This window comes from Oryzias latipes, chromosome 10 (assembly GCF_002234675.1).
Source record: "Oryzias latipes chromosome 10, ASM223467v1".
NCBI classification, from domain to species: domain Eukaryota; kingdom Metazoa; phylum Chordata; class Actinopteri; order Beloniformes; family Adrianichthyidae; genus Oryzias; species Oryzias latipes.
In genome coordinates, this window is record NC_019868.2 from 24,401,231 (window position 1) to 24,422,083 (window position 20,853).

The following is a 20,853-nucleotide window of genomic DNA, read 5'->3' on the forward strand; positions in this document are numbered from 1 at the left end:
AAATTGTTTTCCATTGACTCTCTTGTAAAAATAAACAACTTAACCCCCCAAAAATACTTTTTTTTCTGTCCGAAATCATTTATTTCTTAATGCCTTATTTTTCTATTCTTAATAACTGTTAAGTTTTTTTTTCTAATCAGCTGTTACGAGCTAATGATTATGTTTTTGTTTTTTGATAGGTGACTAATACTGCAACAATTATTGGTCACCTGTGGCAAAAGAAAAAGCACTCTGCGTTTGGTTTAAAAATGTAGAGGCTAAGCTCCGCATTTATTTAACTTGAGAAAAATGATTTCAAGAACAATGGGGTTTTTTCAGGCTAGGGTCATGCATGATCAGGTAGACACAAAACTTTTCTTTTTCATGCCCTGTGTCCCATTTTTTTAAACTCGTCTTTTTTTTCACCTTTCAGGATTTTATAGATGAATCCAATAAATAAATTAATAAATAAATCAGACCATTAAATAAATGTCTGTGGGTGTTACCAGCATGTCCAAATGAAAAGGTCCAAACCTCGGAGACAATGGAGAGACTCTCGGTTGCCTTGGTAACGATCTGGTTGGATATTCGAGCCCTTCAGCCTTAAATTGCTGCCTCTTGTCACCCAAACTCAAATAATAGGGTAAAAAGAAACCTGATAGGTGGAGATTAGTGAGTCATATGAGGAAATTCAGAACCCCTGCAAATCCTATGAGACCTTTTAGAAACACCTGTGTAAATCATGTTGCTGTAAAAGCAAGCAGGTGCAACTCAAAGTAGTAGATAAATAAAAATATACTTCTAAAAATGTTTCACTAAAATTTTTTTGTCTTGTACTAAAAATAAATACTTATTCCATCATGATTCCGTTTGTTTTTCTGTTTCACCTGCAAGGCATATTTTATAAATCCCAAATGTTTTTCTTTTAAATTAAATACTTTTCTACAAAATTTGAAAAACGTCCTTCAAATCCTCTGAGACCGCTCATTTCGCATTTGCCTCAAGCAGTGTGTTTATGCAGCTGCAAAATCTAAGCAGGGATGTAGTTGGGGAAGATGGATGGCGGTGTGAACCATCCATCCATCTTCAACGAGAAACACTTTGTTTAAACCATTTCAACTGTGCTGTACTTGGATACCTTGATACAAAAAACCTTTAAACAACTTCGTTAAAAGAGTGTAGTGCATCAAAAGTTTAATGCATTTATTTCAAGCATCCTTTGCATGTTTACAATCTACCGTAATCTTTCCGTAACACAACCAGCTTTGGTGCCTCACTTCAATCAGAAAACTGAACTCCTTAATAATTTAACAAGGATAGAAATAAATGTGGGGTTCCAAACACTTTTGCATTTCAGATCATTCAGGCACCGGTTGTCTCGTTTTTAAAGACCCACTTGAACAAAAATTGTGTTTTTAACATGTTCTTTAGCCATTGATGAATTAATTTCTGAGTACTTGTTTATTCTAATCATTGTAAATCAGTAGCATAATAACATTGAAAAGGCTTATATTTGTGACGTAGAAAATACGCTGGGCGAACCACAAGCTCCCTCCCTGCTCCATTCTGATGGCTCAAAACTGTACGGCTGAATAGCTCCAATTTTGCTCACTATTTTTGTTGCACCACTAATGTTTGATGTAAACTGTGTAAAAATGTAAACAGACAGCTCTCAGCACTGGGTAGAAGAAGGTGGTTGCTCTGCTCTGCTCCAATGGCCCCGCCTGCAACTCAGTGGCAAATTTCAGATGAACTCCTGCCACTCTGAAGAAACTATGACAGATTATTTTAACTTGGGCTAAAAACGGCATATTTATAACTATAAGACCACTGGGAACGCTTAAAAAATAGATCAAAAGATGATGAAAGTGGGTCTTTAAGGTTCGCAGTTCACCTCATTTGTAACATACGGACAGCTTAGGTGCAGAAAAAAAACTATGGAAGCTGTTAAAACATCTCCATCTTTGAGGAATCTGTATTTAACAGCATGTGGACTGAGGGCTGAAGCACCTGAACCCAGGAAGACCCTTAGCAGCAGCATGACTCACAGACCACTCTGACAGATATTTCCAGCGAGGGCAAAGGGCTATGCAGTGATTCTATATTCCATGCTGCCACAGACTGTGCTGCCAGAGCTACATGAAAAACACAGGGATGTTGTTTTTTATGTATTTATTTTGCATTTGCATTTGCAATAGGACTTGTGCCCCCACCAAGAATTGCTACATGGATTTGAACGCTTTTGTGAAACGCCACAGTATCCTCCCACACTAAACATTAGTGACACTGAAAAATATTTATTTCAGCCTTTTAAAAAAAAAATGTAATCAAAGAAATGATTTTCTGATGAGTCTTGCTTAGGCGTTGCTGCAGTGATCCCCTGTTACAAGCTGACAGAATATTAATCTCCAGGATTTGGTAGTCTGTTTCCCAAGAAGAGTGCATTTCAGGGGTACAAAGAAACCTGACTGACAGCTTGGAAGAGATTTTTCTGTCAACAAGGAACACGCTGCAGCACACACCTTAAGGCAGGAAGGCATTCTTAACGAAGGGAAAGACACAAGACTCCAGCTTAGCTCGACTCCACTATATATAAAGAAATACTCATTAAATCGCAGTCGGAGGAGGTGTAACTCGCCGCTAGTTAGCGACACAAAATGAGCAAGAGAATACTCAAATTAGAAACGTTTCTTCACTTGTGTTTATTTTAGACAAAACATATCAGGAAACCAAGATCACCCACAAAAACGGTTTTCAGAAACTCCACCATGAAGCCCTGAAGAGCCACAAGCAGAGTGTGACATGCATGAAAGCCGTTCAGTACCATCATCTCTGTGGAAGCACTCACTGGCAGCAGACTCCCAAACATGGATGTGACCTAAAGCACATCAGTTTTCCAAAATAAACCACTCTTATCACACCTCTGGTGCATGTCAGACTGCAGTTTCCTTTTTTGTTTGAAAAATGTTTGACCAAGTCTCTGTATTCCTATACTGGAAACATTTTTTCCAACTATCAAAGTCCCAATCTATTATCTTTTGTTCCATTTTTAAAGCATTACCAGTGGACTTTTATTTATGATTATTCAGTTTTTAGCCAAAATACAAAAATAAAGGTCATTTTCTAGGACAAAGTTTCTCCAAGCTTTTGGCAGTACAGTATTTCCCCCCATATGCATGGGGTTAGGGACCAAACACCCCCCCCGAATATGCAGAATCTGCAAATACGGAGAACAACTGTCACCGATCCTTACTCATTAAAAACCCTTCTGAAATATTTATGATGCTTTGTAAAAGATGTATTAAAGGCCATTGGGATATTGTTTAACAAAGAGTTTTTATTTTTTTAGAGCAATATACTGTACTGCAGTGTACTTTCTAATGCACATTAGAACCATCCCTCTCTCACTCTGTGCCTTAAAACCAGAAACCTGTGTTTCCTCCTTCATCAGTTAAGTAAGAGAGGACATCTTCCTCCAGAATAGGCCGATTTCATTCATCATCCATTCATTTGGATGATAATTATCCTTCTAAATCAGCTTACGCCATTTCTCCGTGCAGGGGCACAAACTTTGGTTATAGCGAACCGGTGGAAATGGCTGTGAAATATACTTTAGCAGTCAGCAAGGAAGTCGCCGGGCCGGTGTGCTCTTCATCTTCCTCCACCGCGAGGAGAAGCAAACTGTTTTCCCAGTCTGAATTCACCTTAAGGCAAACCATAGCAGAATAGATCTCAAAATTAGAGTGATTATATGCCACTTCACTACCGTTACCATTTAACCCTTGTGCCCTTAGATGACCCCACCCTTACATTGACGTGTTCTCCCTACCATGACAAAGGTGGATAAAGGTGGAAAGATTTCAAAAGAGTGGTTGTTGGTGGGGAAATCACGAACACATGAGCCTGATTATTTTTGAAATCACATGAGTCACACTTGAAGATAAGTCCAAACCGTGGCCAAAATATGCGGGAAAAAAAGAGAAAGAACAAAAAAAAGAAATAACTTAAAATCTGAAAAATGCGGTATAATACAGAAAGGTCTCCAGACATTTTGGAAATTTCTCCATAAATGCTGCCGTGTGGTTTGTCGGCAGCCACACCTTCAATATTCGCTGAGCAGAATTATACAGATTTCCCGGAGGGGAGTGGGAAGAGGGACGACATATGAATCGCACTGCACCAAACAGAGGCATGGAGAGCTAAATGATAAATGATAAAGAGTAGATTGTTTCATTATAGATTTTAAATTGATTGAAGTTGCTTTATTTTGGGGCTTTGGTGGGGTGGGTAATTTCTGACCCGTAGGACAAGGAGAGTAAACAGAATGTTAGATCGCACAAGGGCTATATATATATATATGAACATGGTTTAAAGGTAAATGGGAAATATATTTATGACACTGATGTTGCGGCCTAAAGGCCACCAATCCAAACATAGAACTTCATGATCACTCACATCCGCTCTAAGAGCTTCAAAAATGACATTTTCATTTCTGTATTAGATTCATTTTCACATTTCTATATCTTAACTTTGCCCTATTTTATATTTTGACAAATTTTCTCTTCAGGGCTTAGTCAAATTTGACTTGATTCTATTCGGTCTCTCGTTTGCAAAAATCCAGCACGACCTTGTTGTTTTATTTAGAAGTCTGCGGCGACTTTACCAGAGGGCTCAGCCTGTTTGAGTGCAGCTGGAATGAAAAGCTGCCTCTGACTGCAGACAGACACAGAACGAGCATTTGCTTAACACAACGGCTAACCGTCAGACAGCTTTTGTAAATACGCTATTTCGTCTCAATGGGACAAAGGACAGCGCAACATTTCTTGTGCATTCATACGAAGAAGACATTTGGTAGTATTTGTCGGATCACTTGTTCAACACAAACGCGCCATTATAAAGGATATCTGTGAATGGGTTCATAGATTGGAAATGGTGAATGACAGGCATCCAGTGGATTAAAACTGAGCTGAAGGCTGGTAAATAAACATCTAATCGCCTGCATGCGTCACAGGAGATTGGCACGGGTGACGAGGATGCAGACAGAGAAAGCAGACTGGGGCTTAGGGGAAAAGAGACGGATAAGAAACGGAAATTTGTTAAAGCATTAAGAATCAATTTAGTCAACTTGGATAAGTCACATGCTGCACAAGAGGCTCCCCCCTTTTTCTTTTTTTTACATAAAAAAAGAAATGTCAAAAGAGAGCTGGTGATCACTTAGCCCGAGGCAAGACACTTCCCCATCTGGAGGTTTGGCTACCGAAACTTCTTTTCTCCTGAAGCCCAATCCAGTAACCCAACTGAGGATGGTGGTGCAACCTTTACACTGTTTTTTTGTTTGTTTTTTTCCAAAGCAAGCATTAGGCATGATCAACAGTGACAGGAAGCTGCTCATTTCTGCACAGAATGCATTAACTGCAGCAGTCCTTCAGACCATATCTGCCCTCTGCATCTTCTGACCAGGCAGCAATAGAAGTCCCATAAACATGGTAAACAACACGATCACACCCAGGGCACAAAGCGCAACATGTACTCTCAGAATGTAGTGCAGCATTTTTCACTCGCCTTTCCTTAAGGTCACCTTGCTCACAGCTTTGGCTTTTAACATCTCAGTGTTGTGACTCTGTCAGGCAGTAAATCACAGAAAAAAAAGTGCTTCCCTCCAGCTTTCATGTGAAATCCCACAACACTTATCAGCAACTTTTTAAGTGTTTATTTAGGATACTTTCAAAATATGACAGACAACCCTGAACCACATGCTCAAATGACTGATGTTGAAAAGTGTTGGCATGCAGAGGATGGACCACTGAATAGTTCACACTGTAAAAAAAAGTGTCTTTTTTTGTTTGTTTTTTTAAACCCTAAAATACTACACCTATAAATCCGTAATGTTATGAATTCATTTTTGTTCTGTGCTAATCCACACAAATAAGTAAATCAAAATCAAAAAAGAGTTTCTGCAGAGTGGCAGAGTGATTTTTTCTTATATATGTCCTCCATCTTTATAAAATGCTACAAGAACCTGTTAAAAACACCTTAAAACACTCTTTTCATTGTAGTAAATCTTCAACATCACATTTGACATTTTTCCATTTTCAAAAAACCCTTCTACACCAGTGCTTTAGTTCCAGTGTTATTAAACTGGATTCTGAATTAGAGAAAAGTAGCTTTGCACTACTATGCAACACTTTATTATTAAGCCTTCAAGACACCTGGCAAAACCAGTTTAGGGGGTCAAACTTTTTCCAAAGGGAGAACAAATGGCCAAAGTTGCAGCAAAATCGCAGTACAGTCAGTATTATTAAAGTGTCTTGAATCGGAATCAAATAAAAACAAAGAAAATAAGTATTTTGTCTTCCTTTTTTATACTACTCAGACTGAAACCTGGATCTGTTTGGATAAACACAGAGCTGATGTCCTGGCAATGGTAAATTCTTTTTAGACTGATGAAGTAAAATTCAATAATTTCCCACAGCACACTTGACCATCTGTCACAGCACACTAGTGTACGGCAGCACACTGGTTGAAAAACACTGCTTTACAGTGGTGCAGCGCTTATACAGTCGACATAATTCAACTGGTTCTGCCTTGGATATAGCGGCTTTGCACCGTTTTGCAACACTTTGCTAATGTAAAGTGCAAAGCTGATAAAAAGCTGCTTTTCTCCGGGTCAGAACCATTGATTGCGTCAGGAGAAGCCAAATGTGGCCCATTAAACTATTTAAACTGGTGCCAAACTGGAATGAGTTATATTAATAATCCTTATCAATGTTTTATTTTCCCTCTAGGTCTGGTGTCTCATGGTGCAATGCAAAGACATCGACCTTTGTTTAGGTGTAGAAAGTCACTCTGCATGGAGGATATGTTGTTTCTCTGACGTTCATGTGAGCTTTCCGAGTTGGACATTCATTTTTCTGACATTTCAAATTCCCTATGAACCCAGCATTTGTCTAAGTTTGAGTTTTTCTCCTGACAGATATAAACCCAGTGGTTTAATTGATCCTAGCATCTTGGCCAACTATAGACCAATATCAAACCTCCCCTTTATTTCAAAAATCCTAGAAAGAGTTGTAGTTAAGCAACTTTACCACCACCTACAGGACAACAGCCACTTTGAAGATTTTTCAGTTGGGGTTTAGACCTCACCACAGCACGGAAACTGCAGAGTTTCTAGTGACTTGTTATTGGCCTCAGAAAAGGGACTACTCTCTATTCTGGTCTTGTTAGACCTCAGTGCAGCCTTTGACACTATCGACCACAGTATTTTACTCCAAAGGTTAGAGCATGACATAGGGATCAGACGATCTGCCCTCCAGTGGTTTGAATCCTATTTATCCGATAGGCACCAGTTTGTTAATGTAAATGGACATTCCTCTCAGTGCACTCGAGTTAGCTACAGAGTCCCACAGGGCTCAGTTTTAGGACCCATCCTGTTTATGATCTACGTGCTTCCCTTAGGAAACACAATCAGGAAACACCGCATTAATATTCATTGTTATGCCGACGATACGCAGTTGTATTTATCCATGAAACCTGACCAGAATGACAATATAGAGAAACTGAACGACTGCATCAGAGACATCAAGACCTGGATGACAATTAGTTACCTCCTCTTGAACCCAGAAAAAACTTAGGTCACTATACTTGGTACTAAAAACTTCAGAGATGCTCTGTCTGCTCAGATAGTCTCCCTGGATGGCATAAGTATAGCCCCCAATTCCACAGTTAAAACCTTGGGGTTTTATTTGACCAGGATTTATCATTTAAGGCTCACATATCTCAGGCGTGTAGAACTACCTTTTTTCACCTGCGGAATATTGCTAAGATCAGAAATATACTTTCTAAGAGTGATGCTGAAAAACTCATCCATGCATTTGTTACGTCGAGGCTGGATTACTGTAACTCCTTGTTAGCAGCATGTCCTAAGAGTTCCTTAAGAAGTCTCCAGCTTGTTCAGAACGCAGCTGCTAGATTGTTAGCTGGAACCAGCAGAAGAGATCACATCACTCCTGTGTTAGTTTCGCTCCATTGGCTCCCAGTTGATTCTAGAATCAAGTTCAAAATCCTCCTGTTAACCTATAAGGCTTTGCATGGTGTGGCCCCGTCCTATATAAAGGACCTCATAGTCCCTTACCATCCAATGAGAACACTTCGCTCCCAAGCCCCTGTTTTATGGAATAAACTCCCAGCTCATGCAAGAGAGGCCGACACAATTTCTACATTCAAAGTTAGACTTAAAACATTCCTCTTTGGACAGGCTTATTGTCAGACTAGCTAGTGTTCAGAGATTATTTAACTTACTGTTAATTTGTTTAAATTAAACTTAACAATAACAATTAGTTGTTAGCAAGCCGCTAGAAGTTTGAAGCTGGGGAAACTATGGTGCACTGGGGTTCTGTCCTCTGTTCTCATCTACTGCTACTTTCCTTCTCTCCTCTATTCTGGATCATTACTTATCATTTAGTTCTCCATGCCTCTGTTTAGTGCAGTGCGATTCATGTACTGTCCCTCTTTGCCACTCCCCTCCTGCTTCCAGATTCCAGTTGGCTTATCCGTGTTCCTGTTCCTGACCGTGTACTTCGTCTCTACTTCGTCTCTGCTGCCGCTCCTACACCTGGCTGTGGATCATGCCTCTGGCTCGTCTCTGCTCTGTACCTGGCCATGTACCTCGTCTCTACTACTGCTCCTACACCTGGCTGTGGATCCTGTCTCTGACTCCACTCGCGCCACCGACTGTCCCCCCTACTCAGTCTGGATGAAGCTCCTCTGCTGGACTTTAAATATGTAGTTGTAGATTTAATAAGTTAATTCTTCTCTATGAGTTCTGGTAAATCACCTGTCTGTCCTGCGAGAGGATCCCTCCTTCATGTGGGCACCCCTGAGGTTTCTTCGTTTTTTTTCGGAATCTGTTTTTTTTTTTTTAGGAGTTTGTGAAGAATAGTTAGAAACTGCCTTTAACTTTTATTACACTAATGGTTTAAACTTAATTCACTGAGCATGTATTGTCATCTCAAAATTATATTACATTTGAAGAAAGCACAGCCAAACTATTGTTCTAACAGTTTCTTCCCATCCTCCCTCTTTTCTGTGCATGTTTTCTGCTGAGCAGGCCTCAGAGTTATCTTCACTTTAGCCTTGGAGGTTCTCTCCAGCAGTAACCTGTGGGCATGATTTTCACACGGGGTCCATCGGACGATCTTCTGAATATGCAAATGCAGGGTTTTTATACCAAGCCCATCCCTGAACTCTTTGGTTCGGACTTTGAATGCACCATGTTCATCTGTCTGTCCCCTTCGTGTTTGTGCGAAGTAAAACCTCCACAAAAGTTAAGTAACTGTCTCTGAGTCATTATTCATTATTTCTGTGTGCAAGAAACTGACGGGGTTACGAACTAATACAATATAGTCATTTCTAGAAAATCCAGTTTCTTCACAGAGTTTTTGCTTACCGCGAAGGGAGTTCTAAGGGCAGGGATGCCAGTTTAGTTTAGTTTGTTTAGTTAGTTTAATTTAGTATTTTTTTTATTGAATTCTATGTATTCATGATCCTTTTGATTTTATGTTTAACTTTTTCAATTACCTAAACGAAGCCCATCGAGACGACTGTTGTTGTGAATTTGGGCTGTACAAATAAAATTGAATTGAATAAAGATAAAATTTACCCTCAAAAGAAAACTGGAAGCTCACATATATCAAAATCAGAAGCCCTTCTGCAGCCTAGTCTAGCATTATACCGATCCACAGCCTGAAAAAAGGTTGGAGAACAACGATCTACTGATGTGAAAAGAGGTGATAAAGAACAATAACATGCTACTCTTAAATCCATTGTTGCATTTTTCTAATAATGATAAAGTCATTACACCAATGAGTTGTATTTTGCTTTCCAGTCATAGCTTTTTAACTGACTGATAAACTCACTCCCCCAAATATTGACTAAACATTACAAAGTCCACAACTGCAGTGTGTTAAAGTCTAACCCTGATGAAATGCTGAGAAACAACACCGTGCACCTCTGGAAATGTCTTTAGCAAAGCAATTTCTGAGCCAGCCACCACAACAGCCAGCTAACAAGCACTAAAATTGATTCTCTTGTAATTTAAAATGTTTGTTTGCAAACATGCCTTAAAAAAAGAGCATAGAGGCGCTAAAGGAAAACTCTGATTTTAATTACCATTACACTTTTAGAAAATGAGTGTTGGAAAGTCAAAAATCTACGAAAAAAGGGAAATTGTCTAAAGTTTACCATAAACCGCTATGATACATCATACTAATGTGTTTTGTTACAATACTTTTTTGTTAAAAAGTAGAAGTACACTTTAGTTTGTCCATTTCAGAATCTACAAAAAAGTGGTGCTAAGAAATTTCTGGACATGAAATGACTGCAGACAAAATCTTTCAACACATCGCTCTGACTGAAAGTAATGTGTGACTCTGCGATAATATCTTGTGTTTGTCCTCTGTGGGGTCACAGAGTTACAGCCACTGCCAAGATCACAAAGACCAATCCCAGGAAATCAGACGTTACAGCAGCGGTGGACACACACTGAGAGACACACACACTGAGATGCCATCCGTCACACGTCCTCCTCAATGAACTGAATACAACAGGAACTGCCACTCACTCTGAGGGAAACAAATGAAAATTCACCAAGTAAATCTCAGCGACCTGATCCTGTGAAAAAAGTGGATAACTTTCAGATACTGAGCTGTGCTTTTTCCAGGAATTGGGCTTTTTTTTTTTTAAGTCTCATCCAGCGCCCTGGATCTTCATATTTTAGGGCAATTCGAACACATACTAACTACTTTTAAAACTTCTTTTAAAAGTTCTTTTAAAAGTAATGCAAATATGATGTCACCCATTTGCCGAAAAAAGGAAAAAAAAGATGAACATTTTACAAAAAGTATTTATGAATCCAGTGTGTTCTGATGATGAAAACTTGGATAAATGAAAAATACATGTACACACATTTTCTTCTGGACAATTCGTTTGAACACTATGCATTGTGGTCTAAATTTGTTAATCTAGTGAGCAGTGATGCACACTGATTTTTCAGAGACTTCTCGGAAATTTCTAGGACATTGGATTTTGGAATTCTAGATTCGGATGCCACAAAAAAAACAAAAAAATTGGATTATATTTTGAAGCACACTAACTGGGTATAACACTTCCACTTTAACTTTGACTTCTTTAAAAATCTGTTGGAATAGAATAGAATAGAATAGAATAGAATAGAATAGAATAGAATAGAATAGAATAGAATAGAATAGGTCTTCAATAATTCCTAAGGAAATTTAAAAATGGCCATCTGCTCACACTCAAAAACACTCACACACACATTAAAAACAATAAAAAGAGTAAAAAAATAGCAATAGACTAAAAAGATTAATAGATAAAAAATAGATTAATAATTTTAAAATCTTTGGGTAAAAAATACAATAAAAAATAAATAAAAATAAAAATTACAAGAAATTACTTTTAAGATACACTGCCAGAGAGTTGTAATGCCTGATGGCACGAGGAACAAAAGCTTGCTTTAGTCTTTCTGTGGAGCAGCGCTGGGACAGCCGTCTGTTGCTGAATGTGCTCCTCCTGCTGGTGAAGGCCTCATGTAGGGAATGTGAGGGATTCCTCACGATGGCCCTGAATCTGGTCAGAGTTTTCTGCTCTGTCCCCTCCTCCACAAGATCCCGCTTCATTCCCACCACAGAGCTTGCCCTCTTCATGATCTTCTTTAGCCTGCAGTTGTTCTTCTTGCTGGTATTGCACCAGCACAAAGCAGCATAGAGGAGAGCACTCTCCATCACCAATCGATAAAATATGTGGAGCAGTTTTGTGCAGATGTTAAAGGAGCGCAGCCTCTGGAGAAGGTACAGATTGGACTTCTGCATGTGGCAGGTCGAGGTGTTATAGCGGAAGTCGGATGTAATCTGCGTGAAAAGAAGAGGAAACAGCACTGTCCCCTGTGGTGCCCCTACACTACAGCTGAGGGTACTGGTGACAGATCCCCCCATGCGGACATATTGCTGCCTGTTGGTCAGATAGTCCATGATCCAGGACAACAAGAATGGTTGCACAGTCATCTTGGTGAGCTTCTCCTGCAGCAGGTGAGGATGTAAAGGCACAGGAAAAATCAAAGAAAAACTCATGGCGGATCATGCTAAAGATCCTCAGAATAGTTACCTGATATTTTTTTTTCAAAACTATCACAAAGGTGTTCTACAATCCAGATGGCAGGCTGAGATCTGATCTCTCTGGATGAACCCTAACCCTCCAAACGGGTGCTTGTAAGGCACCCGTTTGGAGGGTTGACCCGTTGGAGAGGAACCCGACTGCAGACAAGATGGCAAATGGCCAGAAGCAGAAATTATACAACTTACCCTAACCCTAACTGTAAGCCTTGCCCCAGAACTGTAGAAAAAAAGTTATTAAAGCTTAAAATGCTCCGTTACTGTTCCGGTTGTAAGTTTTTTTTTTCTTTCTTTTTTGGGGGATATGGGAGGACTTCCAGGAATTCCAGTTCTGGACGTCTGCACTCAGGTTCTCTTGGGTTTTTGTGTAGGCGGGCTTGTCGCATCTTCAGGTAAGCGCAGGTGAGACTTGTATGGACACCGCAATTGATGCCATGCGTAAAATTGTGATGAAAATGTATTGTGAATCATTGTAAGGAGGATGTAAGTTATTAGTATTTATAACTTACAGGTGAGGTTGTCATATGGGTGCCCTCCGCCAAACTTTAGTGGTTATTAAGGTGCGAGTATTGGATCCTTACTGACAATGTGCAAATGCTGCACGCATTGGGTGTGCACATGATATGTAAGTGCCCATAGGACGCCTGCAGGATGACCAAACAAACTGCACTCTGATTGTTTAAATTCCAAATTTCTATCAGTCAAGCTAAATGCACAGCGCATGCACTTATTATTTGAACAGCACTAATGGGACCCTTACAAAGTCACACGAATATTTTTGGAATGTCCATAGAAGGAATGTGCATGAATATTTTTGCTTTACGGGCTCACTCATCCAAAAATTTTGTGCCCCCTGTGTTCTCCGTACAGGTTTACCAATTTTTTGACCTTCAGAAAACAACAGTATCCTGTGTGGTACAATCATGCTAACACCCTGGCAATTGCAAATATTAACTGTTATGTACCAACATGAAAGTTCTCCCACGCTTTCTTTTCAGCCACTAAATGCTGAAAAGAAAGCATGTGCCAAAACAACATTTTGACACCACATTAAGCTAAGGCAGTTTTTCAAAAACACACTTTGACCACAGCAGTGGCTCAGTCTGCTAATTCCCGCTTGGAAAAGGAAGTAGTCAATAGAACGGGCCATTACTGCTGCTACAGTTATTGTTGTTGTTAATACTGATTTGTATTTACATGAAGCTCTGCAGGACGATAATCAAACTCAAGCAGGGATAGGCTGGAAGCAGCATCTATGAAAAATAAAAAAGAGCTGTGTGTATCCAAAGACCTGCCCTGACTGTTGTGCTAAGTTAGTTTTATCAGTGTTGCAAGCTGTGTTTTGGACAACTCTATCTTGCCCTGAAATAAAGGTCTAAGTTTGGAATAACCCACCCCCACCCCCTCCGCCCTTCAAGGAAACATGCCCCAGCATGAGGTGGGAGGAGAACGATCCTGAGCGAAAGCTGACAGCCAGAATCTCAGACAGAGGAGAAGTGAACGGTGTGAAAGCCTCTTAAAGGGTTGATGCAGATGACAACTGAGAGATTGAAACTCTGCAGGCTGCCGTACGCCGCCGCATATGCAAACTGACGCACGAGGAAACCTCTCCCACCTTCAGGCAGACTTTAACTCCACCAGCTAATGAAGATGGAGGTCTGACTGATCAATAGTAAATGTGTGTTTTTGCGGGGGTGTGCCCTTGTTTTCAAGCTTTGGTACATCTGTGTGAGAACGTTGGGTTTTTTTTTTTCACATCACCTTTGCAGCTTTTCTTCGTTTGCAGCACTCAACAGAGAAAAAAACAGATGAGCACAAGTGTGGGCAGCACTCTTCAGCTCTGAGTTCTGTGGATTTGTTTTTTTAAGGCAGAATTTAAAAGATACATCTTCATCTTGCATGTTTCTTGTCCCTATATGTTCCTGCAAACACAAACACCTTTCAGATGATATCTTTTTCAGTTTTGTGTATTTGCTTGGTTCATTTCCTGTTAGTTTTCATTCCAGTGGAGAAGCCAGACTAGAATGTCACCTGATAAAGATGACATTTTTCAGAATTTGCACATATTTAGAGAACTATTTATTTAAAAAATATTAATTGTGAGATTTTTTAATCACATTAACTTGTTTTAACTTTTTTTTGTTATCAAACTTTTTTTTGTTTTGTTTTCTGGATGTGTGTCTTCATGGAGGAAAAACTGGACAAAAAGTAATCTAGAGCTGCTTTATTAGAGCACAAAGTCTATGTTTACCTTTCTCTGAATAAACAGTTAAAGCCTAAGTCACAACTGCCCTAATGGGTGGATCCGGGCTGTCAGTGTGCGAAAAATGGGCAAAGGTGTGCACAAAATATCAATATCATAGGCCGCTCAGTGAGCCCGAAGAGCAAAAATGTTTGTGCATGTTTTTTTCTACTGGCATGCTGCAGTTGACAGGGAAGTATGGGTAAAGTAAAGGTGAAGTAGGTAAGACGCAGGTGTGTTATATGCATGTTTGATTTTTTTCAACCCCCCTCCCAAAAATAAAATCCCTCAAGCTGTGCTAGGTAAGTGTTGTTCAAGTGATAGAAATGAGGAAATTAGACAATCAGAGCGTAGTTTCTGATGGCTATCCCTTAAGATGCAGCAACTCCTCTGTACGACCCTCCATGGGTCCAGACAATCCAAAACCCTCAGCATCTGTACAGGTCAACCCCTAGGTAGGGGCGCATAAGGCTTAAACCAAAGTGTTTGTCTGTGGGGGGAACATTAAAAATGCATGAAAACTTACATTTTTTTGCAAAGAAAAAAAAGTAAGAAGAAAAACATTTAGACTTAATAGGCTTTTATGTAGTTTTGCAGCAGCGATACAGTTTCTCTTCACCTGTGACCGATCTCCTTCATGTAAAAGGCTAAACTAGAAGTTCATTACACACACATGATAAAAATAAAGTGGAGCTGCAATCAGTTTCATTCCTCTTCAGGCACGTTTTCTAAATCTACAATGCTTAATGGCTCCTAGACTGCAACAATTCTAGTTGAGGAAGAAATAAATTGTAAATATTTTCTCCACAAACTTGTAAACATTGCACCAGCCTGTAAGAACATGGAAGTAAATCAACATGTGCTTCCAGCTTCTACCTCCACCCTGCTCTTCCATCACATAAAGCTAAAAGACAGCTTCTATTTTACTCCATTGTGTTCTCACGACAGCACATAAAAGGAAAATACATGGTTTCAATTTTAGTTTTTTTTGTACTTATTTACTTTGCTATAGTCATCTCAGGACCACGGTTGCAAATTTGCAACATCCTATAGAACCCTGTTAACAGCAGAATTCTTAACACCCCCAATAGCCAATTTTCACTCATACTAAATTGTCCTTGCAGAAACAAAAATAATAATAATTTGTCCCTTAGAGGGCCAAAACAGGTACAACAAATCAAATAAAGTTTACTGACAGACTGTTGGCATCAAAAATCATAAAACAGTTGGGTGCAGTGTTCCCTCGCTATGTCAAGGTTCACCTTTCGCAGTCTCACAGATTTTTTTATTGCAATTTTGGAAGCCTTTTAGGCCTCCTTTCCACCGAGCGGTGCATTGCGGTATGGTACGATATTTTGGGTGTTTGCATTATATAATGGACCCATTAAGTCGGTCCGAACCGTACCATTTTGGGACCCCCATTGGTTGTTGATCCATAGAAAAATGGAGCGAACCAGTTAAGGCGGAAATACTGTCGTCACATGATGAAACCCATTGATTGGCGGAAGCTCACAACAAAAGAAAACGCCAAACCAGCGCAAACATTTTCAGTTGTAGTCCTGTGTCCTTGTACGGAGAAATGCCATCAGCTGATTCAGAAGTGGTCGAAAAATATCCTGACACTCTTAGGAAGATAATAATTATCACGGTCATCAAGGTGAATGAATGATGGATGAAACCAACCTCTTCTGGAAGAAGATGACCTCTCACACCTAACTGACAAAGGAGGAAACACAGACTCCTGGTTTTAAGGCACAGAGGGACAGAGAGCGTTATAAAGTACAGCACAGTCAATTGCTCTGGATAAAAAAAAAACTATGTTGAACAATATTCCAATGTTCTTTAAAATCAGAAATGTTTCAGAAGGGTTTTTGATGTGTAAGGATCGGTGAGGGACATTCTTCAGCCGCAGCAGAGGATGGTGGGGTTTGATCTCTGCATTCGCGGATTCTGCGTATTTGCCGGTGTCTCTGGTCCTTAAGCCACGCAAATACAAGGGGAGTACTGTAAAGTGTGTAGTGAGGACTTTCACAACCTTAAAACACCTATGATAATGGTAAAACAAAGATGACAACTTGGTGGATTGGATTGGTCTACATTTTTGGAACATAAGTTAATTGATAAATGAGGGTTTATCGCTTTGTTTTGTTACCAGACTCAACTTGAACCACCAGGCAGCAGAAGTGTTCTCTTTTTGTGGAAGTCATGGATGCAATGAAAAAAGCAAAACTTCACTGTATTCACTTTCTGCACCTGATCTCTGAAAAGCTGTGTAGACAGTCTGCAATAGATGTCTCTCAAACGTGTAACATCGACTGCATCTTTCTTTCTCAGGGATTCAAGTTCATACTTTGTCTTGACAGTAATTCAGACTCCCCGAGAATATCAAATAGAGGATGCCTTTAATCTCCGCCTTCCTGATCTACATTTGCCTCCTACTCTTCATCCTCAGCTTTCTCGGTTTGTCTGGATCTCTGGTCTAATTACAGGCGTCTTTGGGGCTTTGGAAAACATAATCAGCTGCTCCCACATGCAAATAGGTTTGATTGTAACTGTTGTCATGGTTGTTAATCTGATTGCTCAAAGTTTGCTCATCACTTTGATGGACAGATGCTTTATCTAATTGCCTGTTAAGTATCTTTTGTAACAGCGTTTCTTTTTACAAATGGTCTCTTTGGAAGACTTCCTCTGATCATTCTGTGGAACAAACCATCTGCTGGATCAGATCATTCTGAGGTTTTTTCGTCACAGCCATCTGAAGACAGCAGATCTGTTGCTGTAGTCATTGCTGCAGCATGCTCTAACAAGTCATTAGGATAAATGATTACACTTTCTCTGTTTCAAGTCAACAGGCATGGCTCATTAAATATAGTTCATAGAGTTCCTTAAAATTTTGCACGAGTAATAATTCTTTTTTTTAACCCATCTGTTCTGACCAAAACAACAGTTTCATCCAACACCTGTCCCATCATGTTTCCTCTTCATCTTCACCTTGGTCGCTTAGCCAGAAATATCCAATAAAACAGAGCTGCTCAAACCTGGTCCTTGAGACCTCCCTGCAAGGCTGTTTTAATGTTCTCTCTCTATAACAAACTGAACACACCTGAGCCCGGTAACCAGCAGCAAGAGGAGCAGGGAGAGCTGGAAAATAGGTGAGATGGTAGATCTTGAGGACCAGGACCTGCAATAAAACAAGAGTTTGTGTTTTACATGCCCAACCAGTGTTGATGTCCTTTGAATTACTGTAACTCTTCAACTGTTAGTTAACGCAGTTGAAGTAAATTGACTGATTCTGACATGGAGAAAAACAGCTTTTTCCACCTTAGAATCCTTTTGAATTACATTAACTACGGCAGCTCAGAGTGTTTGTTATTTCCTGTCACAGCTACGGATTTAACCCTTTATCATCGGAGTGTTGACATTCTTTTGACATTCTTTGACTTCAATTGTTCTAACAGATTTTAAAGTGAAGAAAAGAATCCTTGTGCTGATATGCAACACTTTACAGTAGGGAAGTGTTTGCTTGATCATTGGAAACTTGTGTTTAGCACTGGCAGCTGCACGCTAAATTAGATGACCGGCGACTATTGATTACATAATCCTGTGAGAGTGATGTCTGAATTAGAAGACGGTATTTTTTTTTCATAAGTCTCCATTTAAAGGCCAAAATAGAAGTACAGAGAAGCCGCAGGGGAAGGGGAAGAATTTGGATTCGGCCAAAGAGTTACGTTAGTTCGAAGAAGGTAAGTTATTTTCATTTGATGCTGACAGGTCTGGTATGAAAGGGTTTAATGATGCCACAGGTTTAAATTATTACAGGGAACAAATACTATAACAATAGGAGTTTTCAAAAAGCTCTTAAGCCTAGGGCAGGGGTCGGCAACCCATCGTTTCGGAGCCACATGTGGCTCTTTCATCCATCTGTTGTGGCTCCCTGTGACTTTGGAAAATAATGAGTATTTTATAATAATTAAATTTTATTTTAGTTTGTTCATTTTTCATGGCATTTCAAAGGCGCTGCTGGCTCCGCACGAAGCGCGAGCCACGTAAAAAACAGCTTCCTAATGAGCTCGTATTTATCGGGCGAGACCTGCAGAGCTGATAGCAGGGAGAGGCACGCGGGGCGGCTTCAATAAACACTCCGATCTTCTGCCGCGAACTTGACGTGCCGCGGGGCAGAGACCAACTCGCTGATGACAGACTGAGAGTTCGCGCCAGTGTTGCCAGATAGAGTCACAGTTTTCCAGCCCAAAAGTCATCTGAAAACCGCCAGACCCAGCCAAAAACCGCCCAACACAAGTTTTGATTATGTTTTTTTTCCCGTACTGGACTGATAAAATGAAAAAAAAATTCTAAATAAAAGATAGTTCAGACTAATAATAACATGTGTACAATATTGAATATTTCTTCAGCGGAGCGCCTTCTTTCATTCATTTGCTTAACCCGCTCTATCCCGCTAAAACCTGCGTCCGGCTCTTTCATCCTTGTGCTGCGCAGGAGCGCCCCGAATACCGTATTTTGCGCTCTCTTGTGTAAAATACACCGAGGAACGCGGGGGAAACAACTCTCAGCTGCAGAGGATGTGAACAGGTGAACAGGTAGAGAGGAAAAGCAGGTAGAGAGGGGGGAGAGGGGCTTTGGATCAAACTCTGTCAGAGAGATGCAAACACGGGCGTCAGATTGAGACGCAGCTTTCCCTGCGGGAGTTGAAGCAGAGACTTTCTCTGTGATGATTTTATGAACTCAAACATGGAAAGATGATTACAAAGTAGAACTCTTCAAAACAATAAACCTGATCTCTCCACATTCTCAGTGTTTACCATGCATTGATAAACACATCGCTCCATGCAGCCATCAGACCAGAACCAGTAGCTCCTCCCACACGCGACCGCGGTATCATCCTTTAAAGAACACAATGTGCATATGCAGCGACGTATGCTTCAGACGATGTCCGATTGGCCAATCTACATGTCAATCAAGTCCCTTACTTCTCAGTGAGGATTTTGATTGGCTGGTGGATTTTAAAGAAGTACTTTTTTTTTTTTAATCTTTTCTGGCCCGCGATCTACACTCATGTCATTGAAGGTCGACCGGTAGATCGCGATTGACGTAATGAGCACCTTTGAATAATATATACATGCATAATATATATAATGATGTCAAAACGGGTTGTGGCTCCGAGTGCTTTCTTTTTTATTAGGGGCGGTCCCAAATGGCTCTTTGAGTAAAAAAGGTTGCCGACCCCTGGCCTAGGGCAATGTCCAACATTAACCATTCTTTCACTATATAATTTTATTTAGCCTAATTAATACTCATTTAGAGTTGCACGGTGGCGCAGTGGTTAGCGCTCTTGCCTCACAGCAAGAAGGCCCCCGGTTCAAGTCCCGGCAGGGGGACATGAAAAACACAACATCAATGGGGTACCTTTCTGTGTGGAGTTTGCATGTTCTCCCCGTGTATGTGTAGGTTTTCTCCGGGATCTCCGGCTTCCTCCTACCGTCCAAAAACATGCTACATAGGTTGATTGGCAACTCTAAATTGTCCATAGGTGTGAGTGTGAGAGTGAATGGATGTGTGATTGAGGATATTCTACCCTGCGACAAACTGGCGACCAGTCCAGGGTGTCCCTTGCCTACGCCCAAGTGGCCGGGATAGGCTCCGGCAACCCCGTGACCCTGAAAGGGAATAAACGGTTAAGAAGATGAATGAATGAATAATACTCATTTAGTTCCTTTTTTTAATCGTGGATGGTTTCTTTTCTCTTGAACTTCCTTAATTTTTTTGCTACAGTCGCATTTCGTTTCTGTTTAAATCACTCAATGAGTCTCCTGTTTGTTGATTAAGAACATTTTTTAATTTTACTTGTCTTCATATTTTATCTGATCATGTTCCAGTTCAGTTCTTTTGAGTTTTTCACTTGTTTTTCATATGTTTTTCCTTTTTCATGTTCTCGAGTGTGTTCTCATGTCCTGTTAGTTGACAGATACAATGACCTCCACTCAAGAACCTGTTTGAATAAAGTGCATTAAACCTAAATTCAAGTAGATTTATTACTTGTACATAGAATTATTTAAAACGTCTTAAACTGCAAGATTTTATTTATATTTATGAAGGCCTACTTTTTGTTTTTAATGAGCAAGCAAAGAGCAGCATTCATGTTCACAAAGCATGATTTTGATTAATGTTTTCCACCATCGCAGCAGCAAAGGTCTCAGTAGAGTTCGTTTTTGCATCTCTGTATAAGCTTTTCTTTTCCAAAAACATTCTTGTTTTACAGATTTATTATTCTAAATTCCCTTAAGGGGTTAAAAAGAATCACGTCTGACGTGTGTTACATCTTGGACAGGTGGCAGTAAAGAAGTTGTGGATGAGTAAATGTATAGATCTCTTCTGTGTATGACTATAAAATATGACTCCTTGGAACATTTATAGTCTTATTTAGCTTTG